The sequence below is a fragment of the Pristiophorus japonicus genome, chromosome 11 (assembly GCF_044704955.1).
Source record: "Pristiophorus japonicus isolate sPriJap1 chromosome 11, sPriJap1.hap1, whole genome shotgun sequence".
Lineage (NCBI taxonomy): Eukaryota > Metazoa > Chordata > Chondrichthyes > Pristiophoridae > Pristiophorus > Pristiophorus japonicus.
This window is the reverse complement of record NC_091987.1, coordinates 199,175,217-199,188,269: the sequence shown is the minus strand read 5'-3', so window position 1 is coordinate 199,188,269 and position 13,053 is coordinate 199,175,217.

Here is a 13,053-nt window from a genome sequence, read left to right as displayed (position 1 = left end):
AGACATGTAGTGGTTCTAACAGTGTGCTGAGACCTAGTAAGAAGTTACCAAAGTAGGTCAAGAATCCCAGAAACGACCGCAGCTCCATCACGTTCTGTGGCCTTGGTGCGTTCTCGATTGCCTCCGTCTTCGCGTTGATGGGCCTGATGCTGTCCGCCGCAATCCTCTTTCCCAAGAACTCCACTTCAGGCACCAGAAAAACGCACTTTGAGCATTTAACCTGAGCCCCACACGGTTGAGTCGACTAAGAACCTCCTCCAGGTTCTGCAGATGCTTGACTGTGTTCTGACCTGTGAACACCACGGTGTGGGGGACTGACTTCAGTAAGCTTTCCATGTTTCTCTGGATTATCGCCACCACTGATCGGATTCCAAACGGGCATCTGTTATAAACAAAAAGCTCTTTGTGCGTGTTGATGCAGGTGAGGGCCTTCGATGATTCCTCCAGTTTCTGCGTCATGTAGGCTGAAGTCAGATCAGCTTCGTGAACGTCTTTCCTCCCGCCAGCGTTGCAAAGAGGTCGTCGGCCTTTGGTAATGGGTATTGGTCCTGCAGGGAGAAACGATTGATAGTTACTTTGTAATCACCACAGATTTTGATGGTGCCGTCTCACTTGAGGACTGGGACAATAGGACTGGCCCACTCGCTGAACTCGATCGGTGAAATGATGCCCTCTCTTTGCAGCCGGCCTAGCTCGATCTCTACCCTTTCTCTCATCATGTACGATACTGCTCTTGCCTTGTGATAAATGGGTAGCGCCCCAGAATTAGGTGGATCTGCACTTTTGCTCCTTGGAATTTCCCAATGCCTGGTTCGAACAGTGAAGGAAATTTGTTTAAGACCTCGGCACACGAAGTGTCATCAGCGGGCGATAGCGCTCGGACGTCGTCCCAGTTCCAGCGTATCTTTCCCAGCCAGCTTCTGCCGAGCAGCATGGGACTATTGCCTGATACCACCCAGAGTGATAGCTTGTGCACCGCTCCATCGTAGGAGACCTTAACAGTAGCACTGCCGATTACAGGAATAAGTTCTTTTGTGTAAGTTCTTAATTTCATGCAAACTGAAGTTAAGACTGGGCTTGAGGTCTTGTTGCACCACAATCTTTTGAAAGTCTTTTTGCCCATGATGGACTGGCTTGCGCCCGTGCCAAGGTCCATTGACACCGGAGTCCATTTAGTTCAACATTCAGCATTATCGGGGAACAATTCATAGTGAATGTGTGCACCCCATGTACCTCTGCCTCCTAGGTCTGAGGCTCTGGTTCATCCTGATCCTCCGTGGATCTGTCCTCCTCTGCAACATGGTGGTTTCCAAGTTTAAAAGGATTTGCAGCTCGCCTGCACACTCGTTGGAGGTGTCCCATTGTTCCACAGCCCTTGCAAACGTAACCTTTGAATTGGCATGAATGGAAACAATGATCACCCCTGCAGCGCCAACAAGGTGTTAATGGCCTTGCATTCATCACCCTTGATGGTGGACTCTGAGGCATCTGCGGACGTGCAGCTGCAGGTACGTGTGACCTGTCCTGTACGTTACGATTCAAAAACAACATCACTTTGTTCACAGTACTTGTAGCAGCACTTGTGTGCTGAGAGATTTGTTTTGTATTGTCACTGGTGGCAATGAATGCCTGGGCTATCGCTATGGCCTTACTCAAGTTTGGGATCTCTACAATCAAAAGTTTGCGAAGTATAGTTTCGTGGCCAATGCCAAGTACGAAAAAGTCTCTGAGCATGTGCTCCAAATGTCCTTCAAATTCGCAATGTCCTGCAAGGTGTCTTAGCTCGGTGACATAACTCGCCACTTCCTGGCCTTTAGATCTTTTGTAGGTACTGGTACCTCGCCATCAGAACGCTTTCCTTCGGATTCAAATGCTCTTGGACCAATGTGCACAAATCATCGTACGATTTCTCCGTGGGTTTCGCTGGAGTAAGCAGATTCTTCATGAGGCCATATGTTGGTGCCCCACAGAGGGTGAGGAGGATCGCCCTTCATTTGGCAGCGTTCTGTTCCCCATCTAGCTCGTTGGCCACAAAGTATTGGTCGAGTCGCTCCACAAAAGTTTCCCAATTATCTCCCTCTGAGAATTTCTCCAGGATGCCCACTGTTCTCTGCATCTTTGGGTTCGCTATCTGTATCTCGTCACCAGTTGTTATGTATGGAGAAAGAGTCAGACTGAATACTGTGAGCTCAAAGTAACGTGTGACCTTAGTCTTTTATTGCAGGTCTCCAGAGTGCCTCTCCAACCTGTGAGGCCTCCTTAAATACCTGTGCTCCCAAGGGATTATGGGATCGCTTGGGACTCCAGGGGATGAGCCCTCTGGTGGCTGTACAGAGTCATTACAAGTTTACATAAGTAACAAAAATGTTCCACTTCTTTTATTAGAAAATACTGAAGGGGCACAAATAAAGATAATGTCCCAATATGGTCAAAGCAGAGCTCTCAGGTATACAGAGTGTCAACATCTTCCTGATCCAATAGAACACATGCATCTGAAGAAGATGTACATTGATTGTGAATGTATTTCAATGACATATGGGTCAGAGTATAAAATAATTTTTAGTTATACAACTAGTGTTTCAATATGTTTTATGATTCATACAATGATTGTTTTACTATCTTTATCTTTATCAAAGTGATAACACATGATGGAGTCTGAAACTATTTTTACCCCAACAGCAAAGCAACTCAGGGATTAAACAGAAAATCATATCTACAAAGGTCCAATAGCGTACACGATACAATCAGAAGATAAAAAGGCAGTTGCTCCAATAAAAAAAAATACTGTAATGCATAAATACAACCAGGATTTGTTGTATGAACTAAATGCTTGATTAGTAAGAAGGTAAAGTCCAAGGTGAGATCTGCATAAATAAAGAAGACAATTGGTGCTTCTGTTTAAAATAACTCAAGTATAGTATCAGCTATGACTCAATGGTACATCAGTCATTGAAGGTTAGCATGCAGGTACAGCAGGCGGTTGAGAAAGCAAATGGCATGTTGGCCTTCATAGCAAGGGGATTTGAATACAGGGGCAGGGAAGTGTTGCTACAGTTGTACAGGGCCTTGGTGAGGCCACACCTGGAGTATTGTGTACAGTTTTGGTCTCCTAACTTGAGGAAGGACATTCTTGCTATTGAGGGAGTGCAGCGAAGATTCACCAGACTGATTCCCGGGATGGCGGGACTGACCTATCAAGAAAGACTGGATCAACTGGGCTTGTATTCACTGGAGTTCAGAAGAATGAGAGGGGACCTCATAGAAACGTTTAAAATTCTGACGGGTTTAGACAGGTTAGATGCAGGAAGAATGTTCCCAATGTTGGGGAAGTCCAGAACCAGGGGTCACAGTCTGAGGATAAGGGGTAAGCCATTTAGGACTGAGATGAGGAGAAACTTCTTCACCCAGAGAGTGGTGAACCTCTGGAATTCTCTACCACAGAAAGTAGTTGAGGCCAATTCACTAAATATATTCAAAAGGGAGTTAGATGAAGTCCTTACTACTCGGGGGATCAAGGGTTATGGCGAGAAAGCAGGAAGGGGGTACTGAAGTTTCATGTTCAGCCATGAACTCATTGAATGGCGGTGCAGGCTAGGAGGGCTGAATGGCCTGCTCCTGCACCTATTTTCTATGTTTCTATGTTTCTATGTTTTCTATGTTAGCACACTCACCTCTGAGTCAGAAGGTTATGGGTTCAAGTCCCACTCCTTGGGATTTGAGCACAAAAATTCTAGGCTGACACTCCAATGCACTGCAGTGCTGAGGGAGCACTGCACTGTCGGAGGTGCCATCTATCGGATGAGAGCTTAAACCAAGGCCCCATCTGCTCTCTCAGGAGGACAAAGAAGATCCCATGGCACTATTTCAAAGAAGAGCAGGGGTGTCCTGGCCAATATTTATTCCTCAATCAATATAACAAAAATAGATTATCTGGTCATTATCACATTGTTGTTTGTGGGAGCTTGCTGTGCGTAAATTGGCTGCTGGGTTTTCAACATTACAACAGTGACTACACTCCAAAAGTACTTCATTGACTGTAAAGTACTTTGATACGTCCAGTGCTCGTGAAATGTGCGATATAAATGCAAGTTTTTCTTTATGCGCATGTTGCTCATTGAAATATTGTCTTCAGCTGTGTATTCCTAGCTTATAGTTTCTTGAAATATTTCCCCTGCTTTTACCTAGATGTGCATCAATCACCAAATATTGATTAAAATACACTCAAGTTAATGGTATGGGTGTGCATATCATAACATGTGGAATAGAGGATGTCTAAATACTCTACAGTGCCTAACTGATGAGGTGGAATAATGGAGGACTGGTGATGGTGGTTAATTTATTAGTATTACAGAAATTATCCTCTGAAACAAGTCCAACAGAAATATACACTTCCTAAGGTAGACTAATTTTCTCTTTGGCAGATTTGACATTGCTGAATCTGCAGATATTGATTGAGTGATGCACTCTCTGGGCCCAAGTTTCGAGCCGCGCCTAGAACGGCGCAGTCCCGACCTGGACGCCCGTTTTTCGTGCCACAAAGTGCGCCTAAAAAAACCCTCCGTATTCTCCACCTCCCTGCAGGTCCTCTGGCCCTCAGCGCAGCGCAGCAGGAGCTGTAGGGGGCGGAGCTAGGACCCTGCGCCGAAAACAGTGCCGGGAGCTCTGCACATGCACGCTACAGTGGGCACGCAAGTGCAGTAGCTCCAGGCACCCGAAACTGTGTGGGAGGGGCCCGAAGCACGCAGCCCCTAGCCCTGGCCGAATGGCCTCACTGGGGCTGCGTGAATAAGGCTCCTCCCACGGCCAGCTCCTGCTTCCTCCCGACCCGACTCGACTCCCGCTGCCCCCCCCCATCGCCCCGGACCGGACCCGACACCCGCTGCCCCCCCCCGCCTCCGGACCCGATACCCGCCCCCGGACCGGACCCGACACCCGCTGCCCCCCCCATCGCCCCAGACCCGATACCCGCCCCCGGACCGGACCCGACACCCGCTTCCCCCCCCGGACCGGACCGGACCCGACAGCCGCTCCCCCCCGCCTCCGAACTGGATCCGACCTGACCTCCCTCCCCCCGACCCGAAACGAACCGACCTCCCTCCCACCACTCCCGGCCCGACCCAACGCCACCTACCTGTAAATCTGGTGCTGGGGACGGGCACGCTGTTGGAGGGCTCCCGGTGCTGCAGTCAGTAAGTAGAAAATGTTTTATTTATTGATTGAAAAAAAAATTATTTCTTATTAATTTTTTTTGATTGATTTATTGGTTGATTTATTGATGTTTTTATCATTTATTATTGATGATGGCTCTTTATTTGTAAAACTGAAGTGTTTAATGTTTGTAAACTTCCCTTTAAACCCGCCCCCCCCACCCCATTCCCTACACCTGATTTGTAACCTACGCCTGATTTTCTAAAGTGTAGACAAGGTTTTTTCGAGCCTACAAAAATCTTCACTTACTCCATTCTAAGTTAGTTTGGAGTAAGTTTTCACTCACAAAACTTTGAAATCAGGCGTAAGTGGCCCGACACGCCCCCCTTTTGAAAAAAAAATTCTGTTCCAAAGTGAAACTATTCTACCCGACTAGAACTGGAGCAAACTAAATGTGGAGAATTCCGATTTCTAAGATACTCTGTTCTACACCAGTTGCTCCTAAAAATCAGGAGCAAATCATGTGGAAACTTGGGGCCTCTGACTGGACTGAAGCAGCATTTTGATACACTATTATTGTCACTAAAATAGTGGACAGAGTATGTTATGTGAATGTGTCAAATTATTTCTTGTTAACATTTCTCACAGAGCAAGATATAACTGCTTGATAAATTTAAAGGAATTTGTTTCTTAGCACACTGACATGCAAGATGCTCAATGCATTAAAAAGTATATTTTGAAACTTTTAAATGACCACGTGAAATATTGATTAGTTTCAGCCTGATAATCTCCAAGGAATACTTTCTATATTGATGAGGGTAAGGTTTACAAGGCACTTCATGTCATCTCATGTAAAGCAGTTCCAAGATTCATCCATTTTGAAAACAGCACTCCAGAGCGAGATTAATGTTAAGTGCTGTGATCTGTAACTGTTATCAGGTGTTATATTCCCTTTTGGCTTGAGATCTGGATAGCCACCTGTTTGTGGCTATAAAGCAATGATGTATCTTCACAAAATGGAATGATCTAATCTTCTATGTCTGAATCTTTTTGCCTGCAACTTGTGTGATGTTCCTAGGAGATAAAGTTGCATTAAGCATAACTGATCTTTGACTCAAGTCTAGTAACAGGATTAGAAAAAGAGCAAGAAAGTTTGACACATTTTGTTACCTTGTTTCATTTGTGCTGTGTCGTCACCAACTATACCATGATTTGTTCACTCTGTCCATACAAGAGTTGAGGTGGGGAAGGTAAGGGGAGCTTCATTTCACTCTGTCGAAGATTTCTTTAGGTTTCCTCCCAGAGGTTGAAGTGTAAGTTCTTTTATATGATGATGATTCATCTAGTTTGAAATGGACGCTTTTTCTATAACTATTTTTGCATAATCCTATTCTTAAATGTTATCATTTTTGTCATGTATGTGCTAGATCATAAGTTCATGGTCAAGATTTCCCACAGTATATGTGCCAAATCTGAGTGCATTAAAGTTCCCATTTGGAACATACAATCTGACTGGCTGTCCGAGTACTATTACCTATCTACTATTTCATATAATTAGATGTGGAATTATATTATCTTTGCATTGCAATACAATATGGTTACTAAAACAAAATGCTCAGGCAAGCTTTATATTTTTTGTTCAGTTGTTCTCTTCCTTTTCCCTGATCTCTTCGTGCACACACCAATCTCCAGACTATAAAGAAAGACTTGCATTTATATAGTGCCTTTCACAACCATTGCTATATCTCAAAGTGCTTTACAGCCAATCAAGTACTTTTGGAGTGTAGTCACTGTTGTAATGCGAGAAACGCGGCAGCCAATTTGCGCACACCAAGCTCTCACAAACAGCAATGTGATAATGAGCAGATAATCTGTTTTTGTTATGTTGATTGAGGGATAAATATTGGCTCGGACACCAGGGATAACTCCCTTGCTCTTTTTCGAAATAGTGCCATGGGATTATTTACATCCACCTGAGAGAGCAGACAGGGCCTCGGTTTAACATCTTATCTGAAAGACTGCACCTCCGACAGTGCAGGCGCTCCCTCAGCACTGCACTGGAGTTTCAGCCTAGATTTACGTGCTCAAGTCCCTGGAATGGGACCTGAACTCACAACCTTCTGAAAGCAGACAGACGACCTGCTTCCAGACATCTACCATGTTTTCTTTAAAACAATGCATGAGTGGCCGGGGATGATTTTTCCTCCTTACTGTGGGGAAAATATCTGGCCCTTTCTGACAATGACAAGGAAGAATATACAAGTCTCAACAACCTGCAGTTTAACAAGTTGGTGCTTGAAATCAAGACACCATTGTGTGTCAATATTGCACAATTTGTTGTTTTTTTTAATGTTTTGTTTTGGCAATCTCCCCACACCATAAACCTTCCACAGGCAATAGGATGAGCTGGAAAATAGTTCCAGAATTCTGCCGATAGTGCTCCGCAAGTCTCTCTTTTGTTTACCCCATCGCTACTTGATGTCTCCCTACAATGCAGCAGCTTATTGCAAGGTGCACGACATGGTGATAATGGTATCTTTCCTACCTTCCAGAGCTTCAGTGCATGGTCCTCAGAGGAAATTCTTTTCTACTGGCCTGTGCCTGTATTCTATCACCTAGACCAATTAAACCCAAAATGAAAGTAGGCTGTAAACCATGTTATTTAAACTAACTTGCACAGTAGACTGATTTCCTGCTAAACAGGAATCTGGGATGCCATCCAAGCCACTAATGTTTGCTATGAAAGTCTTGCAAGCCTGCTCACAATACCCTTTGATCATGACATTGTGCAAGGTTGTGTGTAGTTTTTCCTATGCTTTCCTGCACTGAAGATCATGGGCATTGGAGATCTACTTTCACATCCTGTTGATGCAACATAACTCTTTCTTAAAATTGGGGCAAGGAGATAAGCTTACAAGTTTTCCTCATCATGTGACTCATCAATTAGGGGCTGGAAGGAGTGAGGGGTGAGAGGAGGCGCCCAGGGATGGGAAACAAATACAGGGCCAGAAGTAGTGAGACTCAATCAGCAGGACCAGAAAGAATGGAACAAGAGGGAAGGAAAGTGTGAGGAAGCTGAAGGGATTAAAAAATGAAAGCAAGTTGAGGCTGAAGACAGTAAGGTTTGAGTTGTTTTTCTTTTAAAAGTTAGAGAGGCTAGAGGAGTCTAAAAGGTAAAAGAAAAACAGTCGGTGGCCGCACGGACCCCATTTCAATGGTTTTTACTGCAGCTGTGGTTCAGGTCTTCTCTTGAGCGAAATTATGCTCTTTGTTTTTTTTATACTTGGATCCGGAAGTCGCTCTTAATGAGGGCGGTGACAACACAAGAGGGGCGGATAAGCAGCGGTGGCAACACCTGAGGGGTGGAAGTTGGGGGCGGTGCGGAGAGACCGCCGCAATGATGTCATCATGGCGCCGCGTCATCATGGCTCTCCCCTTCACTTAAAGGGGTGAGCCTCCGCGATTTAAAAATTTCGGAAGGCAATTGGGCTAGCGGTGGCCATTCCACAAAAAGTCAGTGGCCATTCCACTCTGCAGCGTGGCCGCTGATTTGCGGTGGCAACGGGCCTTAAGGAAAGGGGCAATTTCGCTCCCTAGATTTTTAACTATTGAGGTAGAGCCTCAATAGCTGGATAATGAAATCGGTGGCTTTACAGCACCACAAAATAGTGGCAGGATTGTTTTGTGACAGGCAACCATTACAGATCAGTGTTACAAAGAAAAGAATGTAGCCAAGTTTGCTGACGATACAAAGATGGGAAGAAAAGCAATGTGTGAGGAGGACACAAAAAATCTACAAAAGGACATAGACAGGCTAATTGATTGGGCAAAAATTTGGTAGATGGAATATAATGTTGGAAAGTGTGAAGTCATGCACTTTGGCAGAAAAAGTTATTATTTAAATGGAGAAAAATTGCAAAGTGCTGCAGTACAGCAGGATCTGGGGGTACTTGTGCATGAAACACAAGTGATCAGGAAGGCCAATGAAATCTTGGCCTTTTTTGCAAAGGGGATGAAGTATAAAAGCAGGGAAGTCTTGCTACAGTTATACAGGGTATTGGTGAAGCCACATCTGGAATACTGCGTGTAATTTTGGTTTCCATATTTACAAAAGGATATACTTGCTTTGGAGGCAGTTCAGAGAAGGTTGATTCCAGGGATGAAGGGGTTGACTTATGAGGAAATGTAGCTTGGGCCTCTACTCATTGGAATTCAGAAGAATGAGAGGTGATCTTAGCGAAACGTATAAGATTATGAGGGGCTTGACAGGGTGGATGCAGAGAGGATGTTTCCACTGATGGGGAGACTAGAACTAGGGGGCATAATTTTAGAATAAGGGGCCGCCCATTTAAAACTGTGTTGAGGAGGAATTTCTTCTCTCAGAGGGTTGTAAATCTGTGGAATTCACTGTCTTAGAGAGCTGTGGAGCCAGGACATTGAATAATTTTAAGTCAGAGATAGGTAGCTTCTTAACCGATAAGGGATTAAGGGGTTATGGGGAGCGGGCAGGGAAGTGGACCTAAGTCCATGATCGGGTCAGCCATGATCATATTAAATGGCAGAGCAGGCTCGAGGGGCCATATGGCCTATTTCTTATGTTCTTATGTTCTAACAAACATGCATTTTACGACCTCATGACATCCCAAAGCACTTTGCAACCAATGAACTGTAGTCAGTGTTGTAATGTAGGGAAATGCAGCAGCCAATTTATGCACAGCAATGTCTGACAAACAGCAAAGAGATTATTGACTAGATAATCTGTTTTAGTGATGTTGGCTGATTAATATTGGCCAGGATACAGGAAAAACTTCCCAGCTCTTCCTCGAATAGTGCCATGGCATCGTTTACATCCGTCTGAGGGGCCATGCTGTGGTTTTACTGTCTCATCGTACAATTTTTAACATTGGAATTCTCATTTATAAATGTTTACGTAACAAGTTTACATTGCAAATGTTTGACATAAAAGCATTACTGTACTAAGAACGCATGACACACAAAGTAAGGGTAATATGGACGACAAATGTGTGCTAAACGGGAGACTTTTAATAATATAGAAATTCACAAAAACTGTGTTAATTATTTAAAATATAATTTTCGTTTGAATCTTGTATCTAACAAAGATATAGAGAGAAACTGTTCCCATTGGTGGAAGGATCGAGAACTAGAAGACTCAGATTTAAGGTGATTGGCAGAAAAAACAAAAAAGTCATAAGAAAAAACGTTTTTACGCAGCGAGTGGTTAGGATCTGGAATGCACTGCCTGATAGGGTGATGCAGGCACACTGAATTGTGGCTTTCAAAAGTGAATTGGATAAGTACCTAAAGGGGAAAAGAAATTTCAGGGCTACGGGGAAAAGGCAGGAGAGTGGGACTAGCTGAAATGCTCTTGCAGTGGGCTGGCACGGGCACGAAGGGCCGAATGGTCTCCTTATGTGCTGTAGTTATTTCATAATTCTATAACATGTCATGTACTGAGTACTGTGATCATACAGGAAAAATGACCAAGAGGGTGAGGTGCTGGAGTCTACTGACCTGTGAAATTAGACCTCAGCGTGAATCGTTAGCAGAGAGGGGAGAATATGGGATGGACAAGATACATGGCTTAATGTTTGTGTAGCATTGATCTATTACTCAGCACTAAAAGAAAGAAGGACTTGCATTTATATAGCGCCTTTCATGACCACCGGACGTCCCAAAGCACTTTACAGCCAATGAAGTACTTTTGAAGCGTAGTCACTGCTGTAATGTAGGAAACATGGCAGCCAATTTGTGCACAGCAAGCTCCCACAAACAGCAAAGTGATAATGACCAGAAAATCTGTTTTTAGTGATGTTATTTGAGGGATAAGTATTGGCTAGGACAACGGGGATAACTCTGCTTCAAAATAATGCCGTGGGATCTTTTACATCCACCTGAGAGGGCAGACGGGGCCTCGGTTTAACATCTCAACCAAGAGATGGCACCTCCGACAGTGCAGCATTCCACTGGAGTGTCAGCTTGAATTTTTTGTCCTCGAGTCTCTGGAGTGGGACTTGAATTATCAGCAGAGAGAAGGGGAGAAAATAGGATGAAAGAAAAAAAAGATTTGCATTTAGCTAGCGCCTTTCATGACCACCGGATGTCCGAAAGTGCATTACTGCAAAGCCAATGCAGTACCTATTTTTGAAAAGTAGTTGCTGTTGTAATGTAATCAATAACGCAGTCAATTTGAGTACTGTAAGCTCCCATAAACAGCAATGAGCAGATAATCTGTTTTAGTGATGTTGTTTGAGGAACAAGAAACACAGCGTACAAAAGCAAAATACTGTGGATGCTGGAAATCTGAAACAAAAACAGAAAATGCTGCAAATATTCAGCTGGTCAGGCAGCATCTGTGGAGAGAGAAACAGTTAATGTTTCAGGTTGATGGCCTTTTGTCAGAACTGGAAAAAGTTAGAGCTGTAATACATTTTAAGCAAGGGGCAGGGAAAGTTGGGAAGGGAAGAAAGTACAAAAAGGGAGGTCTGTGATGGGGTGTTAGACAAGCGTGATTAAAAGGCAAAAGTGATGATGGTGCAAGTTAAAAGGAGATGGTAATGGGACAAGTAAAGAAACAAAAGATGTATCAAGAAGAGGAAGAAACACAGCATAATACTCGTGTAGCATTGATCTATTAATAGTGTCAGCAGTGGTTCAGTGGGTAGCACACTTGCCTCTGAGTCAGAAGGATGTGGGTACAAGTCCCACTTTAGGGTATTGAGCACATAAATCTAGATTGACACTGCAGTGCTGAGGGAGTGCTGCACTGTCGGAGATGCCGTCTTTCAGATACGATGTTAACCAGAGGCCCGACTGCCCTCTCAGCTTGATGTAAAAGATCCCATGGCACTTTTTCGAAGAAGATTGGAGAGTTATCCCCGGTGTCTTGGCCAATATTTATCCCTCAATCAACATAACAAAAACAGATTATCTGATCATTATCACATTGTGGGAGCTTGCTTTGCGTGTTTCCCACATTACAACAGTGACTACACTCCAAAAAATATTTCATTGGCTGTAAAGCGCTTGAGAGGTCCGGTAGTTGTGAAAGGCGTTATATAAAGTAAAGTCTTTCTGGTTAATAATTAAATACACACACACACACACACACCCGCTCCTATTATTGCCATGCAAAAAAATGTACTGGTGAGCCAGGTGCAGCTGGCACTGACCCCGCCCCATGGGGTACCATGGTTTGAGTGACATATGTAACTCCGCCCCCTTGGGCCCCATGGTCCTGCCCCCTTGAGCTTGATGGCTTGGGTGAAAGAAATAAATACTTGGATTTATATGGAGCCTTTCACAACCACCGGACGTCCCAAAGTGCTTTACAGTCAATGAAGTACTTTTTGAAATGTTGTAATGTGGGAAATGCAGCACTCAATTTGCAGACAAGCAAGCTCCCATAAACAGCATTGTGATAATAACCAGATAATCTGTTTTTGTGATGTTGATTGAGGGATAAATATTGGCCAGGACTCTGGGGATAACTCTCCTGCTCTTCTTCAAAATAGTCATCATCATAGGCAGTCCCTCGGAATCGAGGAAGACTTGCTTCCACTCCCAAAGTGAGTTCTTTGATGGCTGAACAGTCTGATACGAGAACCACAGTTACTGCCACAGGTGGGACAGACATTCGTTGAGGGAAGGGGTCGGTGGGGCTGGTTTGCCGCGCGCTCCTTCCGCTGCCTGCGCTTGGCCTCTTCACATTCTTTGCGTTGAGACTCGAAGAGCTCAACGTCTTCCCGGATGCACTTTCTCCACCTTGGGCGGTCTTCGGCCAGGGTCTCCCAGGTCATGGTGATGTCGCACTTTACCAGGGAGGCTTTGAGGGCGTCCTTATAACGTTTCCGCTGTCCTCCTTTGGCTCGTTTACCATGAAGGAGC